Below are 24090 nucleotides of genomic sequence, written 5' to 3' on the forward strand. Positions count from 1 at the left end.
CCCAGGTCCCTCTCATAAAACGTGGGAATTGTGGGAGATACATTTCGAGATCTGGGTGGGAACACAGCCAAACCATATCACAGGGTTTCACCACATTGGCCAGAGAGGTCTCGAACTCCTGACTTCAAGTGATCCACTTGTTTCACCCTCCTAAAGTGCTGGGATTACGGGCATGAGCCACCGTGCCTGGGTGAGGTATGTTCTTTCCATACCCAGTTTGTTGAGGATTTTTTTTTCCATGAAGGGATACTGAATTTAACTGAATGCTTTTTCAACATCCACTGAAATAATCACATGGTTTTTGCCCTTCAATCTGTTGATGTGATGTATTATGCTTATTGATTTGCATATGTTGACCCATCCTTGCATCCCTGGGATGAATCCACTTGATCATAGTGAATGCTCTCTTTAATGTTTTTGAATTCTTTTTGCTAGTAATTTGTGGAGGATTTTTACATCTGTGTTCATCAGGGATACTGGCCCACAGTTGGTTTTTTGTTTTATTTTTTGGTTTTGGTGGTGTGTTTGTCTGGTTTTGATATCAGCATAATCCTGGCCTGGTAGAATGAGTCTCTCTTCTTTTCACTTACTTGAAATAGTTTGAGTAGAATTGGCATTAGGTCTTCCTTAAGTATTTGCTACAATTCAGCAGCGAATCTGTCAGGTCCCAGACTTTTAAGGAAAGACTTTTTATTACAGCTTTGATCTCATTACTTGTTATTGGTCTGTTTAGGTTTTCTGTTTCTTCATGGTTCAATCATAGTAGAGTATGTGTTCAGGAATTTATCCATTTCTTCTAGATATTTCAGTTTGGTTGTGTATAGTTGTTAATGATAGTCTCTAATGATTCTTTGTATTTCTGTGGTATTAGTTGTAATGTTTCCTTTTTTGTCTCTGATTTTATTTGGGTCTTCATTTTTATCTTAGTCTAGCTACTGGTTTATAAATTTTGTATATCTTTTCAAGAAACCAACTTTTTGTTTTGTTGATCTTTTGTAATTTTTGAGTCTCAATTTCATTTATTTCTGCTCTGACCTTTATTATTTCTGTCCTTGTACTAATTTTGGGTTTGGTTTGTTCTTGCTTTTCTAGTTGCTTGATGTGCATAGTCAGCTTGTTTATTTGGAGTCTCTATTGTTTTAAAGGTGGATGTTTACTGCTATAAAATTCCATGTTAGTACTACTTTTTCTGTATCCGATAGATTCTGGTATGTTTTGTTTCTACTTTTATTTTTTTCAAGAAATTTCTAAATTTCCTTCTTAATTTCTTCACTGACCAACTGGTTGCCTGGAAGCATGTTGTTTAATTTCCATGTATTTGTACAGTTTCTAACATTCTTCATTTCATTGACTTAATAGTTTTACTCTATTGTGGTCAGAAAAGAGACTTGATATGATTTCCACTTTTTTGTATTTGTTGAGACTTGTTTCATGTTCTAACATATGGATTATCTGTCCTGGAGAATGTTCCATGTGCTGATAAAGAATGTGTATTCTGTAGCAGTGGGATGAAATATTCTGTAAATGTCTATTAGGTCCATTGGGTGTACACTTTCACTCTGATGTTTCTTTGTTGATTTTCTGCCTGGAGGATCTTTCCATTGTCAAAAGTTGGGTGTTGAAAACCCCTATTATTGTTGCATTGCAGTCTATCTCTCCCTTTAGATCTATTAATATTTGCTTTGTATATTTGGGTGCTCTGGTTTTGGATGAATATATATTTACTACTGAATATCCTCTAACTGAATTGACCTCTTCATCATTATATAATAACCTTATTTATCTCTTTACAGTTTTTAAAGTCTATTTTAGCTCATATAGTTACTCCTTTTTTTGTTTGTTTCCTTTGTATGGAATATCATCTTTCTATCCCTTCACTTTCAGTCTAAGTGTATCTTTATAGGTGAAGTGAGTTTCTTGTAGACAGCATATTGTTGGGTTTTCTTTTTAATACATGCAGCCACTTTTTGTTTTTTAATTATAGAATTTAGTCCACTTACATCCAATGTTACTATTGATAGATAAGGCCTCACTGCTGCCATTTTGTTACTTGTTTACTAGTTGTATGTAACTCCTCTCTTCCTTTCTTTGTGGTTAAGTGATTTTTCTCTAGTAGTATGTTTTAGTTTGCTACTTTTTATTTTTAGTCTATCTGTTATGGGTTTTAGCTTTGTAGCAACCATTAAGCTTACAAAGCACATCCTACAGTTGTAACGTATATTTAAAACTGATAGCAACTTAATTTTGATCACAAAAAGCAAAGAAACAAAAAACCTGAACAGATTAACTCCCTTCTTCCTCCACATTTAAAATTTCTGATGCTACCCATTACTGTTTGTTATTGCCTGTCTCCTAACACATTATTTTCATTATTGCTTTAATGGTTTTGTCTTTGAGTATTCTTACCAAAGATATAAGTGGTTTAATTACCACAATTACAATATTAATATAATAATTACATTAGAGTCCTTTTCTTTCAGTTTAAAGAATTTCCTTTAGCATTTTTTGTGGGACAGTTCTGGTAGCTATAAATATAAAGTCTGTCTGTGACAGTCTTTATCTCTCCATTTCTGAAGAACTTTTATTGATACAGTATTCTTGGCCATTTTTTCCCTATGGCACTCTGAATATTACTGTCTTACTCCCTCCTGGCCTGAAAAGTTTCTGCTGATGCCAGGAGTATTGGATCTCCCTTATATGTTATTTGCCTCTTTTCTCTTGCTGTTTTTAGAATCCTCTCTGTCTTTGATTTTTGCAAGTTCAATGTAATACATCCTGGGATATTCTTATTTGGGTTGAATCTGAATGATGATCTTTGACCTTCCTGACTTGGGTATTTGTGTCTTTCTCCAGGGTTGGAAAGCTTTCTGTTATTATTTCTTTGAATAGGCTTTCTACCCCTTAACTTTCTCAGTTCCCTCTTTAACTCCAATAATGAATATTTTCCTTGTTGATGCTGTCTCACAGATACTGTAAGCTTTGTTCATTCTTTTCTATTCTTTTTTTCTCCTCTGTGTATATTCAAATAATCTATCACTGATTCAATCTTCTGTTTGATTAATTCTGCTATTGATGCTCTATATTGCATTTTTCATTTCATTCATTGTATTTTTCAACTCCAGGATTTTTGTTTGCTTTTTTAAAAATTTTTCAATGTATCTATTAAATTTTTCTGACTTTTTAATGATCACCAGTCTAACTGGCATGAGATGGTATCTCAATGTGGTTTTGATTTGCATTTCTCTAATGAACAGTGATGACGAGCTTTTTTTCATATGTTTGTTGGCTACATAAACGTCTTCTTTTGAGAAGTGTCTGTTCATATCCTTCACCCACTTTTTGATGGGGCTGATGGTTTTTTTCTTGTAAACTTGCTTAAGTTCTTTGTAGATTCTGGATATTAATTCGCCTTTTGTCAGATGGATAGATTGCAAAAATTTTCTCCCATTTTGTACGTTGCCTGCTCACTCTGATGATAGTTCCTTTTGCTGTGTAGAAACTTTTTAGTTTAATTAGATCTCATTTGTCAATTTTGGCTTTTGTTGTCATTGCTTTTGGTGTTTTAGTCATGAAGTCTTTGCCCACGCCTACGTCCTAAATGGGATTGCCTAAGTTTTCTTCTAGGGTTTTTATGGCTCCAGGTCTTATGTTTAAGTCTTTAATCCATCTTGAGTTAACTTTTATGTAAGGTGTAAGGAAGGGATCCAGTTTCAGCTTTCTTCATATGGCTAGCCAGTTTTTCCAACACCATTTATTAAATCGGGAAACCTTTCCCCATTGCTTGTTTTTGTTGGGTTTGTCAAAGATTAGATGGTTGTAGAGGTGTGGTGGTATTACTGATGCCTCATTGGTCTATGTATCTGTTTTGGTACCATGCTGCTTTTGTTACTGCATCCTTGTTGTATAATTTGAAATCAGGTAGTGTGATGCCTCCAGGTTTGTTCTTTTTGCTTAGGATGGTCTTGGTTATGTGGATTCTTTTTTGGTTCCATATAAAATTTAAAGTAGTTTTTTTCCAATTCTGTGAAGAAAATAAATGGCAGTTTGATGGGGATGGCATTGAATCTATAAATTACTTTGGGCAGTATGGCCATTTTCACAATATTGATTCTTCCTATCCAAGAGCATAGAATGTTTTTCCATTCTCCTTGAAGAGGTCCTTCACATCCCTTATAAGTTGTATTCCTAGGTATTTTATTCTCTTAGTAGCAATTGTGAATGGGAGTTCACTCGCTATTTGGCTCTCTGTTTGTCTGTTACTGGTGTGTATAAAATGCTTGTGATTTTTGCACATGATTTTGTATCCTGTGACTTTGCTGAAGTTGCTTATCAGCTTAAGACTTTGGGCCGAGATGGGGTTTTCTAAATATACAACCATGTCATCTGCAAACAGAGACTATTTGACTTCCTCTCTTCCTATTTGAATACCCTTTATTTCTTTCTCTTGTCTGATTGCCCTGGCAGAACTTCCAATACTATGTTGAATAGGAGTGGTGAGAGAGGGCATCCTTCTCTTGTGCCAGTTTTCAAAGGGAATGCTTCCAATTTTCCCATTCAGTATATTGGCTGTGGATCTGTCATAAATAGCTCTAATTATTTTGAGACAGATTCCATCATTACCTAGTTTATTGAGAGTTTTTAGTATGAAGGGCTACTGAATTTTGTCAAAGGCTTTTCTGCATCTATTGAGATAATCATGTGGTTTTTGTCATTGGTTCTGTTTATGGGATGGATTAAATTTATTGATTTGCATATGTTGAACCAGGCTTGCATCCTGGGGATGAAGCAGACTTGATCATGATGGATAACCTTTTTGATGTGCTGCTGGATTCAATTTGCCAGTATTTTATTGAGGATTTTCACATTGATGTTCATCAGGGATACTGGCCTGAAATTTTCTTTTTTTGTTGTGTCTCTGCCAGATTTTGGTATCAGGATGATGCTGGCCTCATAAAATGAATTAGGGAGGATCCCCTCATTTTGTATTGCTTGGAATAGTTTCAGAAGGAATGGTACCAGCTCCTCTTTGTACCTCTGGTACAATTTGGCTGTGAATCTGTCTGGTCCTGGACTTTTTGTAGTTTGTAGGCTATTAATTGCTGCTTCCATGCTGGAGAGGATGTGGAGAAACAGGAATGCTTTTACACTGTTGGTGGGAGTATAAATTAGTTCAACCATTGTGGAAGACAGTGTGGTGATTCCGCAAGGATACAGAACTAGAAATGCCATTTGACCTAGCAATGCCATTACTGGGTATATACTCAAAGGATTGTAAATCATTCTACTGTAAAGACACATGCACACCTATGTTTACTGCAGCACTGTTCGCAATAGCAAAGATTTGGAAACAAACCAAATGCCCATCAATGATAGACTGGATAAAGAAAATGAGGCACATATACACCATGGAATACTATGCAGCCATAAAAAAGGATGAGTTCATGTCCTTTGCAGGTACACAGATGAAGCTGGAAACCATCATTCTCAGCAAACTAATACAAGAACAGAAAATCAAACACACATGTTCTCACTCATAAGTAGGAGCTGAACAATGAGAACACATGGAGACAGGGAGGGGAATATCACACATCAGGGCCTGTTGGGAGGTGGGGGCTTAGAGGAGAAATAGCATTAGGAGAAATATCTAATGTAGATGATGGGATGCAGCAAACCACCATGGCACATATATACCTATGTAACAAAACTGCACATTCTGCACATGTACCCCAGAACTTAAAGTATATTTTTAAAAGATACAAAGACAATTATGCATATTTTAAAGTATAGGTATAAAACAGATAGCAACTAAACATACACTATATGCTTATTAATAATAAAATCTTTTTTCAAAGAAAAAAATAATTTTTCTGATACATATCTGAATTGATTTTTTGGAATTTCATTGAGTCTCCTTAAAGCAGCTATTTTGAATTATCTGTCTGAGAGATCACGCATCTCTCTAACTATAGGGCTGGTCTCTGGCACCTTGTTTTAACTCATTTGTGAAGTCATATTTCCCTGAATGTTCTTGGTGCTTGTAGAAATACAACAATATCTGCACATTTAGGAATTAGGTATTTATTTTTGTCTTTGCATCCTGGCTTTGTTTGTGCCTGTCCTTCAGAGGGCCTTCTGGATTCTAAGCTGACTGACTGTTGTGTTCCCTGAGTCTGTGATCACTGCAGCCATCTCAGCACTAGAGGACACTCCAAGCCCAGGCTTGCCATGAGTTTCATGAGGACTTTGAGGCTGACATGGCTTTCCCACCCAGATGGACCTAGGAAAGACCCAAGAAGGATACTGGACTGACGGACCTGAGTCCAGAAAACTGTCCTGTGGCCCAGACAAGTGTGTCTCCTAGCAGCTCTCTGCAGTTCTCAACTGCAGCAAGAGGAGATGGAGTTGAGACTGGACCACGTCAGGATCTGCTGTGGGAAGGAGCTGGTGGGCCTATCTTATTGTCTCAGATGTGCATGCATCACCCAGCTGGTCCCTGTATGAGTTGGGTAGTTCCTAGACTGCAGTAGTAGGGGCTAGAGCTGAGACTGGGCCCCATCATGAAATCTGCTATGAGCGGCTGGAGAGCCCAATTTCAGCTCAGAGAGGCTCATGTCACCCAGCAAGTTTCTACACATATAAGATAGTTTCTCATCAACAGTAGGAGGGGCTGGAGCTGGGACTGGGTCTCCTTGAAATCTGCTGTGGGATGGAAGCTGAAGAGCCTGTCTTATTGGGGCAGAAAAGGACACATCTCCCATCAGGTCTCAGCACAAGTAGGATAGTTCCCTGGTTGCTGCAGAGGGCAGGGTGGAGCTAAGACTGAGCCCACTTGGAATTTCCTATGAGACAGAGGTTGGCAAATGTGTTTGGGACGCTCAGCCTTTTGGTTTGTGGGATATGGGCAAGTATCCCTCTGGGTCCTTGTATGAGCACCTCTGAACTGAAACATCAGCTGAGAAAGGCTGGAGCAGAACCACAGAGCCACTTTCAGATTCACTGCTGAGACCGATGTCGGTGGGCAGACAAGTCTTTCTGCCAAGGCACTAGTGTGCACAATTCCTTCTGGACTTCTTGGCAGACAGTTTGGTTGCAGGCTCAAGGCCAAACAAGGCTGTAGCCAAGCCTCAATCCCACAGCACACATACCAAGAGGTCCCAGTTTCAGCTCTGGCCCCTCCTGCTACACTTGGGGAATTATCCTATCTACACAGAACCTTTCTTGGCCATTTCCAGGCATGAACCTGGAAGCAAGATCAGAAGATCAGCTGACCTGGGTGTTGGTCTGTACTCTCAAAACAACCTCCTAGGTCTTGGGCCCTCTCGGGGTTTCACAAACTCCTACCTGAATCCTGAGGCTTCCACTGACAGACTTTTGGTTGTAGATTTGACAATAATTCTCGTACCCATCTTGCAGTTGCGGGTATGAGCAGGTTACCTTCTATTTTGCCATCTTGGCAATGACACTCAGTAAATGTTTTTTTATGTTGATTTTCTGGTCCAGCTAATCTGTGAAATGGAGAGAGACATCATATCTCTTAGCTGTGTTAATCCAAATATCTGAGTGATCAGCCAAGACAAGGTAAGAGTCTGACTTCAAGGGCCCTGAAGGAAGATCCCCTGCCCCCAGAATCATTCCCCTGCCCCCCACTTCTCGATGGCCATTTTAAGAGAAAAGATACCACTATGGAAGGACAGACTGACTCAAAGTGGAGAACACAGTGGAAGGGAGCTAACATCTAATAAGACCCCCATGTGTCAGGTATGAAATGCAAACTCTCATTTCACCCTCACAGCAACTGGAAGGCAAGAGTGTCCAGCTCCCTTTCATAAGTGCATGTACACAAGCATGGATGCAGTGCACAGTGCTGACGTGTGCATTGCATCCATAATGTTGAGGGAGGCCAATCTTGTTAATAATCAACTACTCGCCTCATGTGACAAAATACATGCTTTCCTAAAGAAGTATATGAAGTCACAGATCAAATCCTACTAGTCTGCAGTTTATATTTAAGCACTTAGTAGTTCCAGGCATGGTGCTAAACACTTTACCTAATCTCACTCAATCTTCACAACAAACTATGCAAAACATGTATGTTATTAGCCCCAGTTTCAGGCTAAGATATGGAGATTTGGTGAGGCTGAGTCAGAGTCAGGGTTGCAGAGTCAGGATTTGAACTCATCTCTGCCTGACTTCCAGGGATCTCCTCAGACATAAGCAAAATCACAATAGAGAAAATACTTTAATTATATATTGGAAGGAAAATATTATTTCCTTTAAAAATAAACAGAATCAAAATTACTGAAGTCCCATCAAAGTTTCTCTGTCACCCTACAAGTAGAGAGCAGTGGGAAATAAGAGGGACAGTCAGCTTTATGTTTTGTGCCTTGATTTCCTGCCATGCTCCTTCAGGATATACAGTTGCACTGTCTTCTTTTTAAAAACTCCTATGGAATAGATCAGACATGAATATGGAACTTGAATAGACAGTTCAAGTTTTTTTTCCCCTCATTTCAGGTTTAGAATTCTAGCAAAGTTAGAAGGGAAATCCTTCCACTGGTCATGTAAAATGTTAAAACAAGCCCGTGGGATGACTCTTTCTTTGCTTCTCTGACCTGTACTAGAATCATGTATAAAATGGAAACTCTAATAAACGAATATAACCAAGTGACACAGACACGTATCTGCACACCCACCGTCTTTGTGTCCTAATGCTGATACAGTGCAGCTGTATATCAGTGACACGGTGTTCTTAGGAAGTTGATCAATGATTCCCTTCCACAGTTCAGGCTTTATTATAGGAGGTATTAGTTAGCTAATTACTATTAGTCGAGTACCTTGGTGTGCCTTCTTCAAGAGCTCCTTTAAATGCTCCTCTTTTATTCTACTTTCAAGTCCCAAAAGCAGATGCTGCTTTTACGGAAACGCCTAATTGCTGTGGAATCTGATGTATGTCCTACTTCCATATCCAAACCTCCGCCTTCCTGTTTAATGGACAGCATTCTCATGACTCACGTTTGATTTATGGGCTGGAAGGCGCCACACCTTTTTTTGGTCCTGTCTGCACACATTGTTAAGTGTCATCAACTCTGGAAAAAAGCATTCATGAGTTAGTTATGTCAATAATATGAGACATTAAAAGAGACTTGTCCTACAAACAAAACAGTAAATGGCAAATGCAAGGTTTTGTAGTCCCATATGCCTCTCTGCTGCACCCTAGAGCCTATAATGATTTTCTTCATGTCTGCAGCACGAGGCATCCCTGAAGCTCATCATTAGATAGCATGTACCTCATTAATATCTGTCCACCCTAACATTTTCAATTCTTTTTGGATTAGCAAAAAAGAACAAAGAGAAGTGAAATTTAGATACCTAATAAGTAGTGTAAAATAACAAAACAGTAGCCTATAAAGCAATGGGATGTGGGGACTGTGTTCTGTGGTGGCAGTTGTTGTTTTGGATGGTTCATAGCTCTGAATAATTTCCCAGCATTCACCCAATTTAACGCTACTATGAAAAAATAATGTCTATAAAATCCACATCCCAAATAACTCTTATTGAAGAATTATAATTCCCTTCTTCCGTTTTCCCAGCCTAACAGAATACAAGTTTGTTCAGAGGATGAGAGGAAACCTATCCCATTAAATCCTTGCCTAGCACATAGGGTGTCCTGTGACACAGGTCTGGTTAGGGATGCTGACAAAAGGCTTCTGGGTATTTTCAGGAAAACTCGTGCATTTGTACTCAAGCACTGCTCCTTCCGCCTTGAGGGTCGATGTGAAGGCTAGAGCTGCAGCAGCCATCTTGCAACCATGAGACGAGGAGCAGGGGAATTACAGCCTACAGCTAAGGGTGGCAGAGAAGGATGGCAGGAGCCTGGATCCGGGATGGCAGCAATGCCTCCTTTACTAGCTTCAGACTTCTTATTGCTTGACATAAATGCCCATACACTTCAGTCACTGTTACTCTGGTTCTTTGTTGCTTGCAGGTGAAGGGTACAATAACCAATACAGTCTTGCACACACCTTAGCCTCTGTTTCTGAATTCCCCAATTAAAGCTATACATTTCTCTTAAATTCAGAGAGAAGCTAAGTAGCCATGTTGCCTTTATTTGGGGTCTGGGCATTGACACTCCACAACAGCCTCTTGCTTTCATTACAATTAACTAGAGCTAGATAAATACTGGAGTTAAATGGGGGGGAGGATAAAATTAGAAACATATAGGTAATTATGAATAGTTACTGGATCTCACAACTATTCATAACTGAGGGACAACTATGTATAAAGTCAAGGGAATTGTATGTATTATACAACCATTGTTATGGCTGAATAATGTACAACAGAGTATTATTCAGCCATTTAACGAATGAGGACTGACTGATTCATGCTACAACATGGGCAGACTTTGACAACTTTATTCCAAGTGAAAGAAGCCAGTCACAAAGGAGCACATTCTGTGTTACATAATTTATATGAAATGTCAAGAACAGGCAAATTGAGACAGACAAAAAGCAGATTAATGGTTAGCAGGTGCTGGGAGGACAGTGGGTGGGAAGTGGCCACTGAGCTGGTACAGAATTTCCTGTTCTGGAATTAGGTAGTGGTGGTGGTTACACAATATTGTGAATGCACCAGAAGCCATGAATTGTATATTTTTAAATGGCTAAAATGATGAATTTTATGTTATATGAATTTTACCTCAATAAAAAAAGTCATTTATGCCATATTAATTGTAAAATGATATTGATTCCAGAGAGACTACATTGTAAGAGAAGATAGGGTTGATAAAATGTAATATATTTGATGACACTGAAATTTGGAGCTTTTGGCCAGGCGTGGTGGCTCTTGCCTGTAATCCCAGCATTTTGGGAGGCCAAGATGGGTAGAACCCTTGAGGTTAGGAGTTTGAGACCAGCCTGGCCAACATGGTGAAACCCTGTCTCTACTAAAAATACAAAATTAGCCAAAAAACAAAAACACAAAAATTGAGAGTGTGGTGGTAGGCACCTGTAATCCCAGCTACTCAGGAGGCTGAGACAGGAGAATTGCTTGAACCCAGGAGGCAGAGGTTGCAATGAATCAAGATTGTGCCACTGCACTCCAACCTGGGCAACAGAGCAAGACTCAGTCTTCGAAAAAAAAAAATATATATGAAGCTTCTGCACAAATAGCATTGTGTCAATTCAGAACTGAGTTTGCTGCATTTAGTTTGAAGTTTGTTTTTGTTTCACAGAAGTCCTGCTGTGGACAATCTGTGGCCCATGAACTCTCTACCTGTTTGTACAGGGACCAGATTCTGATAGGTCCTATATTCAATATTTGGCTTCCATCTACAGTGTTACTTTGTGGTCCCAGATGGCTGCTGAAGTACGAGCCATCATGTCCCATTCCAGGCATGCAGCAGGAAGACGGAAAGGACAAGTCCTTCCTCTCAGCTAAGTCGGTCTCTCTGAGCAGAATAAAGGCACAGTTAAGTAAATACATATGTCCAGAGAAAGTGGTGAAAGCTCTAGGAAAGCGGGATTCCCTGTCTGTTTTATCTGTGCACTTGACCTAGCACAAGGCAGAGCACATTGACGATGCTAAAAAAACTGTGTGAAATGAATGTGTACCTTCATGGATAGGGATAAATGCATCATATAACCATTTACATATTTTCAAAAATAATACACAGGGAAATGTTTATGTGAAAGCAGCATGTTATACTATAGTGTAATTCCAATTTTACTGAAAAAGTATATGCCTCGAGATCAGAAATATACTAATGGATCAAGTGATTTTTCAAATATATGGTGAAATTGCTCTGATATTGTATTTCTTCATACTTTTATACATTTTTCAAATTTCTGCAATGAGCCAGAGTATTACTTTTTCTAATTAGAAAATAAATCAATAATCTTACAATTCATCTAGAAGAGGACTACATCAGTCTAATTATTAGAAGCGAATCAGCACAGAAACAGAAAACCCAATATAGCAGGTTCTCACTTATAAGTGGGAGCTAAACCCTGGGTACATGTGGACATAAAGATGGGGACAACAGACACTGGGGACTCCAAAAGGAGGGAGGGAGGAAAGGGGGCAAGGGCTGAAAACCTTCCTGTCAGATACTATGTTCACTGAGTGACAGGATCTACAGAAGCCAAAACCTCAGCATCACACAAGATGCCCTTGTAACAAACCTCCCATGAACCCCCGAATCTAAAATAAAAAATAAAACTAAAAACAGGTAGCAGGGCCTGGTGTGGTAGCTCATGCCTATAATCCCAGCACTTCTGGAGGCCAAGGCAGGAGGATTGCATGAGGCCAGGCCAGCTTAGGCAACATAGTGAGATCTGTCTCTACAAAGAAAATTTAAAAGCCAGGAAAAAATGTTCCCACCCACCCCTAAAAAGTGCTTCCCTCACCCCCAAAAAACAAGATGGCTAGGTGTGGTGGCACATACCTGTAGTCCTAGCTACTCAGAGACTGAGGTGGGAGTATCCCTTCAGCCCAGGAGTTGGAAGCTGCAGTGAGCCACGGTCACACCATTGCACTCCAGCCTGGGTGACAAAGCAAAACCCTGTGGCAAAAAAAGTATAAAATATACATTTAAAAACAAGAAGTAGTGAACGTCTACACCAAAGAGAAGAGCCAACACCCCAGCTGGCAGCTTTGCTTTATTATTTTGGGGGAAGGAGGACGCCGATATCTACAGTGATACTACACGGAGTCATACCTATCCCTGCATTTCAAGGTAGCAAATTGTTTGTCTACTTAATAGCACAACTTTTTTTTTTTTCAGCCTAATAGGTGGGTATATATGCCCATTCTTTAAATGTGAAGACAATTTTAAGGCACACAGAGAAAGTTATCTATTTATCAAAGCAAACTCATCATCTGCTTTCAGATCAAGATAACTTGCAACTGACTGCATTGAACTCGGTGCTTCTAAGCACAATGCATACCCACTGCCACTTCAGAATGTCTGTTTTTCCTAATGACATGGGCTAAATTTTGTAGCCCCCACGCCCCGCCCCTTCCCAACACTTCAAACGCTGACATTTTAAACCTCAGTATCTCAGAATGTGACTACTTAAGAGTTGTGGTCTTTAAGTAGGAAGTAAGTTAAAGTGAGATCATTAGGAGGGGCCCTCATCCAACATGGCCAGTGCCCTTCTAAAAAGAGATTAGGACACAGACACGAACAGAGGGAACACCAACTGAAAACACACAGAGAAGATGGCCATCTACAAGCCAAGGCGAGAGGCCTCAGAAGACACCCAGCCTGCGGTACTTGGCTATGACAGCCTAAGCAAACTAATACTCACCCCTCCTGTTGATTAGATGTTTGGTGACAGTGAGGGTTAATTTGATGTGTCAACTTAGCTAGGCTCTGGTGCCCAGTTGTTTGGTGAAACACCGGCCTAGATGTTGTTATGCAGATATATTTCAGATGTGATTAACATTTAAATATTTAAATCAGTAGATTCAAATAAAACAGATTTCCCTCCATAACGTGGATAGGTCTCATCCAATCAGTTGAAGATCTGAAGAAAAATGACTGAGGTCCCTGAAGAGGAAGAAATTCTGCCTTCAGACTTAATTATGTATCAATTTCTGCCAGAATTTCCAGCCCGCTAGCCAGCCCCAACCTACCAACCCCACAATCAAGAGCCAGTTCCTTAAAATAAATCTGTGTGTGTGTATATATATGTATATATATATATATATACACACACACATATGTGTATATATATCCATACCCATACCTATCTGCATACATGCATGTATATATACATATAGATGTATTCATATACACATGTATATACATATATGTGCGAATATATATATATATACATATAATTATGTCTGTCTGATTCTGTTTCTCTGGAGAACCCCTACACAGTAACTAAGGACTGATGTTTCATATACCTAACTCTGTACTCTTGTTTTATTTAAAATAGTTTAATACATTTTACAAGTATGAGAAATAAATATTTCAGATCATATTTCTCATACTTTTTAAATGTAAAATACATTTACTTATTTCCAGAGTTGTAGATGGAAGAACTGGTCAAATACTTGCACCCAAGCCAATTAATTCATCAGTGTGCTTCTCTGTCATGTTTTAACGATGACCTGGAGCATTGTGAGAGGATGTTAGCAGATGAGAGCCGGGGAGAAGGCAGAGAGATCCTCCGCGGGCCTTAGGGTTACACCCACAGTGTGCTGCAGCCAGTGAATTCCATGAGAATGAACAATCGGGGTTGTAATTTTCAGCTTTGTTGCGAGCATCCTGCCTTTGCCTAGTGATCCTGCCTAATCTTGTTCCCCTGCACATTTGCTGCCTCATTTCTTCCTTCAGAAATGGCAGGTTTTCTTTCTGCTAAGTATATAAACAGCTTCTAACCCAGCGAACAGTCAGCTGTAGATGTGGAGGATTTGGCCAGGAGGAGAAACAGAGAAGTGACAGAGATGAGAGCAGCAGGCAAGCCTGGGGAATGTCCCTGAGCACAGAGCTCCTGGAGGGAAGGGCCCAGGGGTGGGGAGGATGAGGAATGTACCCACATGCACCTGTAACCAGGGACACAGACGTGTGAGCCTCGATGACAGAAGACAGCTGTGTGACCCGAGGCATCAAGAGCTTCACATAGCTAACAGAGCTACATATACCTGCGAATTTCTTTTTTTTTTTAGACGGAGTTTCGCTCTTGTTACCCAGGCTGGAGTGCAATGGTGCGATCTTGGCTCACCGCAACCTCCGCCTCCCGGGTTCAGGCAATTCTCCTGCCCCAGCCTCCTGAGTAGCTGGGATTACAGGCGCGAGCCACCATGCCCAGCTAATTTTTTGTATTTTTAGTAGAGACGGGGTTTCACCATGTTGACCAGGATGGTCTCGATCTCTTGACCTTGTGATCCACCCGCCTCGGCCTCCCAAAGTGCTGGGATTACAGGCTTGAGCCACCGCGCCCGGCCATACCTGCGAATTTCTAATGTTGAAGAGGCTTCCCAGGAAGGTGAGGGAATTTAGAGAAAAACAAAGGGCAGGGTTGCCCTTGGGAAGACTCATATGCCTGGGATGGCACCAACGATGGGCTGGACTTTGAAACAGTGAGAGACATAAGGCAGGGCTGGGCACAGTGGCACACACCTGTAATCCCGGCACTTTGGGAAGCTGAGGCAAAAAAAAAATCACTTGAGCCCAGGAATGCAAGACCAGCCTTGGTAATAAAATGAGACCCCCATCTCTACAAGAAAAAAATTTTTTCTGAGACGGAGTCTCGCTCTGTCTCCCAGGTTGGAGTGCTGTGGCATGATCTCGGCTCACTACAACCTCCACCTCCTGGGTTCAAGTGATTCTCCTGCCTCAGCCTTCCGAGTAGCTGGGATTACAGGCACACAGTGCCATGCCTGGCCAATTTTTTATATTTTCAGTAGAGATGGGGTTTCACTGTGTTTCCCAGGCTGGTCTCGTACTCCTGAGCTCAGGCAATGCACCCGCCTTGGCCTCCCAAAGTGCTAGGATTACAGGCATGAGCCACTGCACCTGGCCAAACATTTTTTAAAAATTAGGCACTGTGCCACACACCTGCAGTCCCAACTACTTGGGAGGATGAGGTAGGAGGATCACTTGAGCTCCAGAACTGAAGACTGCAGTGAGCTATGACTGCACCACTGCACTCCAGCCTGGGTGACACCGCCAGACCCCGTCTCTTTAAAAAAAAAAAAAAAAAAAAAAAGGATATGAGGCAGTTCACATGGCAGATACCAAAACCATTTGGGAAGTCTTACTCACCACAACACACCAAGAAGCAGTATTGTCCAATAGAACTTTCTGCAGTGATGGAAATATTTTATACCCACACTATCCAATATGGTAGTCTCCAGGCATATGTTGCTACTGAGCACTCGAAGCATTGCTAGCACCACTGAGCAACTAGCTTTTACATTTTATTTAATTTTAATTAGAATCTAAATAGCCACATATGGCTGGTGGCTGCCATATTGAACAGCGCAGCCATTAGATCTTTATAATACATGATTGACGTGTCTTCAATGTAGTTTGGGGAAGGAGTGCAAAATAAATGAGCACACAATCCTACAAATAAATGAGCACACAATCTTCTTGCTACTAAGTGCTCCACATTTGAATTATTAGCAATCTGAAGGGTTGGGTGGAGAATGAAGACACCTCCTAAAGACCCTAAAAAGCCTGGTGGAGGAACTTAGCTACCAGTACAACCTTATCTGGTAAGCCGTGAATCAGAATGTCCCTTGCAGGAAACACTATTATTTGGGAGCATAATTAACCCCAGTCTGGTCATCAGTTATAACCTTAGAAACAAAAGCTAAAACTTCCCACCTTTGGTCTATTTCCAAAGGCGGGATTGTTGTTTTAGGTACTTCCATTTTTAATCGGTTTAGAATAAAATTCCCCCAGCTGTAAGGGAGCTTTACAAATAGGAAAAAATAGCATTTGTCATATTTGCCTTGGGAGAATCTGGGCTCAGCCACAGACTCAGAAGCCCTGGGCAACACCTCTGTGCCCCCTCCCCTTACCTGTTCCAGCTATACAGCTGAGAAAGAAAGGCTTTCTCGGGGTTTCTTTGAGGGAAAAGATTAGGACCATTATAAAGCATTTCAACAAATGCAAAGTACCCTTCTACATAAATTATAACAAGTTTTTACTTATTTGATTTCCTCTTTTTGGGGGAAATGAAGCAGTGCTTCTGAAGATAATATGGAAGAAGTTTAAAAGCACAATTACAGCTGAGTCTTCAAAACAGAGTAAGAGGCCGCAGCAGCGCACGTGCACCAGTGGGTCCCGAGCAGAGGGAGAACCCGGCTCTGGCAGGGGAGATGGAGGGAGAGCCTCAGGTTAGGGATAAGGAAAGCTGTGGGGTACACTGTGCCTGGGGAGGGAAAAGCACAAAATGAGAGACTCTGAGGGACAGAGAGGAAGGAGGGCAGAGCGTGAGGTAGATAGAGCAACCCAACAGCCACAGAGGCTGAAGAGATGACGGAATGCCGACAGGAGTTCTGTGAACAACATAAAATGATCCCCGACTGACTGAATGAACAGCGAGAGCAGGATGGGTTTACGGACAGCACCCTGATTGTCAATGGACACCATTTTAAGGCTCTAAGGCTCACAAGGCTGTTTTGGCTGCTTGCAGTAAGTTCTCCTACAAATTCCTTTTTCGTTTTTTTGAGACAGTCTTGCTCTGTTGCCCAGACTGGAGTACAGTGGCCTGATCTCAGCTCACTGCAACCTCCACCTCCCGGGTTCAAGTAATTCTCCTGCCTCAGCCTCTCAAGTAGTTGGGACTACAGGCACCTGCCACCAAGCCCGGCTAATTTTTGTATTTTTAGTAAGATTGGGTTTCGCCAAGTTAGTCAGGCTGGTCTCAAACTCCTGACCTCAGGTGATCTGCCCACTTCAGCCACCCAAGGTGCTGGGATTACAGGCATGAGGCACCGGGCCCAGACTTCTACAAATGCTTTCCGGAGTTTACCCAAGAACCTTTGGCGGAGACAGAAGGCGTTAGTAAAATGGCCTCTTGTCATTTAACTGAGTTCACATGTACAGCAAAATTAATGATACAAGGAGAAGCAGCAGCCATGATGTATGGAATGCAGCAGAATGTCTATAAATGCTAGAAGCCATCTAAGCCCTTGAAGTCAGGAACAAAGAAAACTCAACTTCAGGCCGGACGTGGTGGCTCATGCCTGTAATCCCAGCACTTTGGGAGGCTAAGGCGGGTGGATCACCTGAGGTCAGGAGTTCAAGACCAGCCTGGCCAACAAGGTGAAACCGCATCTCTACTAAAAATACAAAAATTAGCTGGGTGTGGGGTGCCTATAATCCAGCTACTCAGGAGGCCGAGGCAGGGAGAATTGCTTGAATGCAAGAGGCAGAGGTTGCAGTGAGCCAAGATCACACCACTGCACTCCAGACTGGGCAACAGAGTAAGACTCCATCTCAAAAAATAGAGAAAACAAAATTTCATTAAAGGAAAATACCACAGGAAAAGGTGCGGCCAAAAAAGGGACGATTGCAGAAACTTCATGTCATCACTGCGTCATTGCCATCTGCAGAATCAGACCCTGTTGAAATTGAGGTGGAGACTGCCAAAGACACAACTGAAGTGGAAGACGAAGGCATCAAAACATTAGAGGAAAGGGCTTTTGCCCAGCAGTCCATAAAGCACTACAGAGCACAGGTTCCTCTGCTGATTCTGCTGTAGCACCGTTGGCAGATATTACCAGTAAGAACTGACACGGGAGTGGGGCAGGGAAATGCTGGGTAGAGAAAGGTGGGGTCCCTGGCGAGGGCTCCACCCTCGGGGCCTGTGCCCACGGGCCTAGGTGAGGACAGGCACTCCTGTCTTCATGCCCAAATGTTGCATTTTCTAAGACCACCCTGGGCTGCCACGCCCCCATCCTGGGCCTATAAAAAACCCAGACCCTTGCAGGCACGGACACAAGCAGCTGGATGTCTAGAGGAACACAGTGGCAGAGGAGCACACAGGTGGCTGGACATCGAGAGGAGCAGAGGAGCAGCAGAGCACACCGACAGGCACCTGCAGACGCCTGCAGGCCATCAACCGGCAGAACAATGCAGACACCAAGGGGAATCTGGCCTGGGCAGTGGGGGCAACAGCATGGCCACCAAGTGGCCAGACTCCAAGGGAAACTTCCCACTCCATCCCCTTTCTGGCTCCCCAGCCATCTGCTGAGAGCTACTTCTACCATTCAACAAAACCTTGCACTCAATTTTCCAAGCCCACATGTGATCCGATTTTTCTGGTACACTAGGGCAAGAACCCTGGGATACAGAAAGCCCTCTGTCCTTGCAATAAGACAGAGGGGCTAGCTGAGCTGACTAGCACAAGCCACCTACAAATAGCAAAATTAAAAGAGCACCTTTAACACACGTCCACTGGGGCTTTGGGAACTGGAAACATTTACCCCTAGACACTGCCATGGGGTTGGAGCCCACGACCACAACCTGCCTGTCTGCATGCCCCCCTAGATGTTTGAGCAACAGGCACTGAAGAAGCTAGCCACACCCCCATCACACACCCTGTGAAGGGGATAAGGGAGCTTTTCCTGTTTCAGTACCGTTAAAGTGACAAAAAAGGGCAGACTAAAGAACACAGCTGTGCATCTGACTCCACAAGCAAACAGGAACACAGGAAATCACACTTCACTGAGAGTTCCAGGTGTGAAATATGCAACAAAAGATAGAGCACGTGGAAACAGCACCTCAATTGTTACCACCTTAAAGAACGTGGAGGCAGTAAGAAGCAAAGAACTGGGGGAAAAATTCACGTATGTCAGGACAGTGAGAAACCATTGGACCATTTTGGACATTTTAAAGAACATCTTTGAAAACATACAGGTGAAGTGTTCAAATTGTCATGAACAACTGAATGTCCAAATTGTCATGAACGATTTGTTAGAAGTAGCACCCTCAAATGTCACCTCACTGCCTGCCAAACGAGTAGGGGCAGAAAAAGGAAGAAAGAAGCTCTGTGAATGCCAGGTCTGCAACAGTGTGTTTCACAGCTGGGAGCAGTTCAGAGATCACTTGGTAATACACGCAAGAGATAAACCCGATCATTGTACCTTACGTGACTTGTGGTTTATGCCAGGAAATGAATTCAGAAGGCATCTCGGTGATACAATATTTCAGAACGTCTAGTAATGGAAGAAGTTCTTTCAGTAGCAACACATGGACAAACTGAGCCTGTGACATCACTGATGTTATAGAACAAGCTGGGAAGGTGCATGTGCTACCACTGCTTCCGGTCCAGGTGGATTCAGCACAAGAGACTGAAACTGTGGAACAAGTCCATTCGGTTCCACTCCAGGACAGTCACGTGCACGAAGCACACACGAGTGAGCTTCCAGAGCAGGTCCAAGTGGGTTATGCAGAGGAGAGTTGAATTCAGCCTGAAGAAGGTACTAAAGTACATGGAGAGGACCTGCACATCAAATGGGTAAATCAGATGCCAGTGGAAGTACCAAGTGAACTTCCAGAAGCAGATTTGGACCACATGACCCCAGAAATCATGACCCAGGAGGAGAGAGATCCTGGCCAAGCAGATGCTGCTGAGGCTGCCAGGGAGGATCACTAAGATGCTGAGGACTCGAAACCAGGCCAACAGCACATTCTGAAGCTGAAAGGCAGACAACGAGGCCAGAACAGCTATGCTGGTTTTAGAATGAAATGACACATGAATAGATTTTTAAATTTATTTGTTGGGTTTCTGTACTGATTACGGGCAGTATGACTGTCCTTAAGCTAACAGGCAAGTGGACCAAAGTTAAGCTATTTCCTGTTGTTTCTGTTGAAACAAACTGATTCCCCTCCCCCAAGTTAATGCCACAGAGGAGGGATCTTTTTTCCATAACTGAAGGAATCTTTTCTGTAACTTAAATGGATTATATTCTTATTATGTAGAGGTATACAAATGTATCTATGTTCATTGTGGCAAAAGTTCTCCCTTTTCTCTTTCCCAGGTCATGTTCTTCCTCAAATTTTTTACAGACTGTAAAATCAAGATTAAATCATTAGGATACAAGTTTATGTATTCTAATGCATGATGAGAAGTGCATTGCTACTGTGCAGCTGAATTTTCGCTTCTGGCTTTCTTTAGTTTTCAAATGTTCTTGTCTAGCCCCGTGGTCACCGATGCTATCTCTGCAACAGAAAGAGTGGTAGTGGGAAAACTTCTAGAATGTTTAAAAAAAAAAAAAAAACCCATGTGCCTTTTCAAAACTGACTAAACTTCTATAAAGCATCTCTGCTTCTTTCAAAGTTTAAGGAGCAATGTAGACGATGCTATGATACTTTATATTTTTACTTATAATGACAACCACCAGTTCTTTTTCACTTCAGTTAGGTTGAGAAATTTTACTTAGTGGCAGCTGAAGGCCCATTTTTAATTGGGAAAATACATTTACATTTCTGTGGTAAACTTTCTTTTGATGAAAAGTAGCACTAGTATTTTACCACCAGGTGAAAAAAAAAAAAAGATGAGCATCACTAAAAATTAATGTATTTAAAATAAAGTACAGAAAAAAGCATGTCTATTGTTATCAGGCTTTGTTCTGAATGGAATCTTTCCCCTGATCCTTAATGTAAAAAGCTTGTACTATAACTTCCAAAGCCATGCAAATAAGAGCGCTCAACTGTGGACTTAAAAGTAGATGTATAAATATTTTTAATCAGTATTACTTGGAAAATAAAATATAACAAACACATTTTAAAAAATAGAGTAAGAAGCTTCACAAAATGATCTCAAGGTAAGACACACACTATTGGTTTCAGATGTCAACTTTTAAGAGATTTGTTACAGATTGAAAGGGAAGTGAGTGGCTGCAGCAGACACGGTGACCAGCTCTCAAATCATGATCGTGCCTTGAGTCACTTCTGAGAAACCAGTAAACAAATTCTTTCACTTTGACTGCTGGATTATGTTGCTCAGACCCATCTGCTCTGCACCCATTTGAAGGCTCCATCACACATTATTTTGGAAATGGTCACCCTGAGTCAGACTGAGTAATCACAGTTAATGACTTTGGTTTCCCTCTCATCTGTTTTTCACTCAATCCTCTATATCTATCCCATTTTTTTGTCTTTCCTCAGAAATGCTGCACATCATCCTAAACAAGAAGGAAATTTCCACGTCAGTGGAAGGACCCCACTAAGGATAGGGTGCCGTACAATGTATCATCTAAACCGAGACATGTTAGAGAATGAAAGGTGACCACGTTAACAGCTATGCCGGGGCAGTAGGTGTAAACCGAATACCCCAGCTAAAGAAATAAACAGAACACATGTGTAATGGTGGTCAGCTTCATTAGTTATCAAAGCAAAAACAGAATGAGGCCATCATACACCCACCAGATTGGCAAAAATTAAAAAGTACAGCAATACCAACCATTGGTAAAGACATGCAGCACCTGGAACTGATGGCATTGGGAGCACATTTTAAATCACTTTTGAAAACAATTTCACATGATCTAGTGTAGATGAACATGCATGTATCCTACGATTCAGCAACTTCACTCCCACGAGATAGGTACTACAATATTTACAGAAGCAATGTTTCCCAAAGCCTAAAACTGAAAAGAATACAAATATACCTTAACAGTAAAGTTGATACATGTATTATTTATCAAAAATAACTGATTGATTAGTTGATTGAGTGGGTCTCACTAGGTTGCCTAGGCTGGTCTTGAACTCCTGGGCTCAAGCAATCCTCCTGGCTCAGACTCCTGAGTAGCTAGGATTACAGGTGCATGCCTGTAATAGATACATTAAAAAATAGCTACATTCATCAATAAAGATAAACCTTTTAAACACTGCATTTATTGAAAGAATTTAAAATACTGCCACTTACGTAAGTCCAAAATAGCTGAAACTAAACAAAAATACATGGTTTGGTGGTAAAACTGTAACTAAAAGCATTGTTCTTATTAACCCCAAAGTTAGGATGGTGGTGAGCTCCTTGGGAGAGGGAGAGCTATTAAGGAGAGGCTTGTGAGATCTTGGAATTATTTATTAACCTGGGTGGTGGTTATGTAGAATTTATTATCTTTCAAAGTAGAAAACATTGCATAGACAGAATGATATAAGAAGTGTGATAGAGAGCCAGGTGCAGTGGTTCACACCTGTAATCCCAACCCTTTGGGAAGCCAAGGTGGGCAGATCACTTGAGCCCAGGAGTTCAAGACCAGCCTGGCCACCATGGCAAAACCCTGTCTCTATAAAAAATACAAAACTTAGCGGGGTGTAGTGGCCTATAGTCCCAGCTACTTGGGAAGCTGAGACATGAGAACTGCTTGAACCCAGGAGGTACAGGCTGCAGTTAGCCGAGATTGCGCCATTGCACTCCTGCCTGGGTGACCAAGCGAGACCCTTTCTCCAAAAAAAAAAAAAAATTTCTTTTAAGTGTAAAATGTGTGATAGCTGTTAGAGCTGATTATCTTCTGGGCATCTATGTGATTATTTTTTGTGGCTCTCTGTGATTGCGTAGGGCCATGTACAGTCTGGCCAATAACTTGTGATCAGAGGTGATGCATGTTGGCTGGACATGGAGGCTGATGCCTGTAATCTCAGTACTTTGGGAGGCTGAGGCAGGTGGATCATTTGAGGCTAGGAGTTGGAAACCAGCCTGGCCAACATGGCGAAACCCCCTTGCTACTAAAAATATAAAAATTAGCCAGGCATGGTGGCAGGCACCTGTAATCCCAGCTACTCTGGAGGTGGACAGGAGAATTTGTTGAACCCAGAGGCAGAGGTTGCACTGAGCCGAGATCACTCCACTGCACTCCAGCCTGGATGACAAAGCTAGACTCTGTCTCAAAAAAAGAAAAGAAAAAGGAAAGGGAAGGGAAGGAAAGGAAAGGAAGAAGGGAAGGGAAGAGGGAAAGGAAGAGGGAAGGGAAGGAAAGGAAAGGAAGAAGGGAAGGGAAGAGGGAAAGGAAGAGGGAAGGGAAGAGGAAAGGGAAGGGAAGGAGTTATTTCCAGGCCAAGAGTTTGGTTGCCTTTGCAGCACCCTCCAGAGCCTTCTTTCCCCCTGACATGGTGACTGGCATTGTTCCAGACACAGCAGCTGCTCCCTCAGCTCAGAGTGAGGACAGCATGGATTGGGGTCCTCAGCCAACCTGCAACCTGCAACGTACAGTGAGCAAGAAGTACCTTTGTTGTTTTAAGCCACTGCAATCTGTTGCTATAGCATTACCCTGCCTTTCCTGATGGTAAAGAGAATGTCAGGAAGAGGTGGGTTCAGGGAAGGCAGGCAACATTTAAGAGGAGATCTGGTTAATGAAAAAAAGAGTTAATCATGGAAAGACGTGAAGAAAGAGCATTTCCGCCAGAAGAAACTGCTGAATACTAAGGCCCTGCAGTGGGAAGGAATTTTGAGCAACATAAAGAATGCCAGTGAAGCGTGTAATCAGAAAAGAACAATAAAAAATGTGATCACAGAGGCTGGCAGGGACAAAAGCATGTACATACTGCAGACTGTGGTCAAGAATTTGGAGTTTTCTCCTAGGCAGCCACGGTGGGTTTAGTTCAGAGGATGATGTGATACA

The 24090-nt window shown here is 41.7% G+C and overlaps 1 long non-coding RNA gene and 1 pseudogene across 1 annotated transcript in view; both read left to right on the forward strand.

Moving 5' to 3' along the window:
- The window catches only part of LOC116550157, an 18168-nt gene extending 8218 nt beyond the window's left edge, over positions 1-9950 (forward strand). Inside the window, exon 2 of the long non-coding RNA XR_004268259.1 lies at positions 6125-9950. This is a non-coding gene — a long non-coding RNA (uncharacterized LOC116550157). The remainder of the gene's footprint in view (positions 1-6124) is intronic.
- A 7517-nt stretch (positions 9951-17467) lies between these two features.
- Positions 17468-20409, forward strand: LOC116550159 (annotated as a pseudogene).
- Positions 20410-24090: the final 3681 nt, after the last annotated feature.

Source organism: Sapajus apella, unplaced genomic scaffold, assembly GCF_009761245.1.
Source record: "Sapajus apella isolate SASKATOON/1434 unplaced genomic scaffold, GSC_monkey_1.0 scaffold7, whole genome shotgun sequence".
NCBI lineage: Eukaryota > Metazoa > Chordata > Mammalia > Primates > Cebidae > Sapajus > Sapajus apella.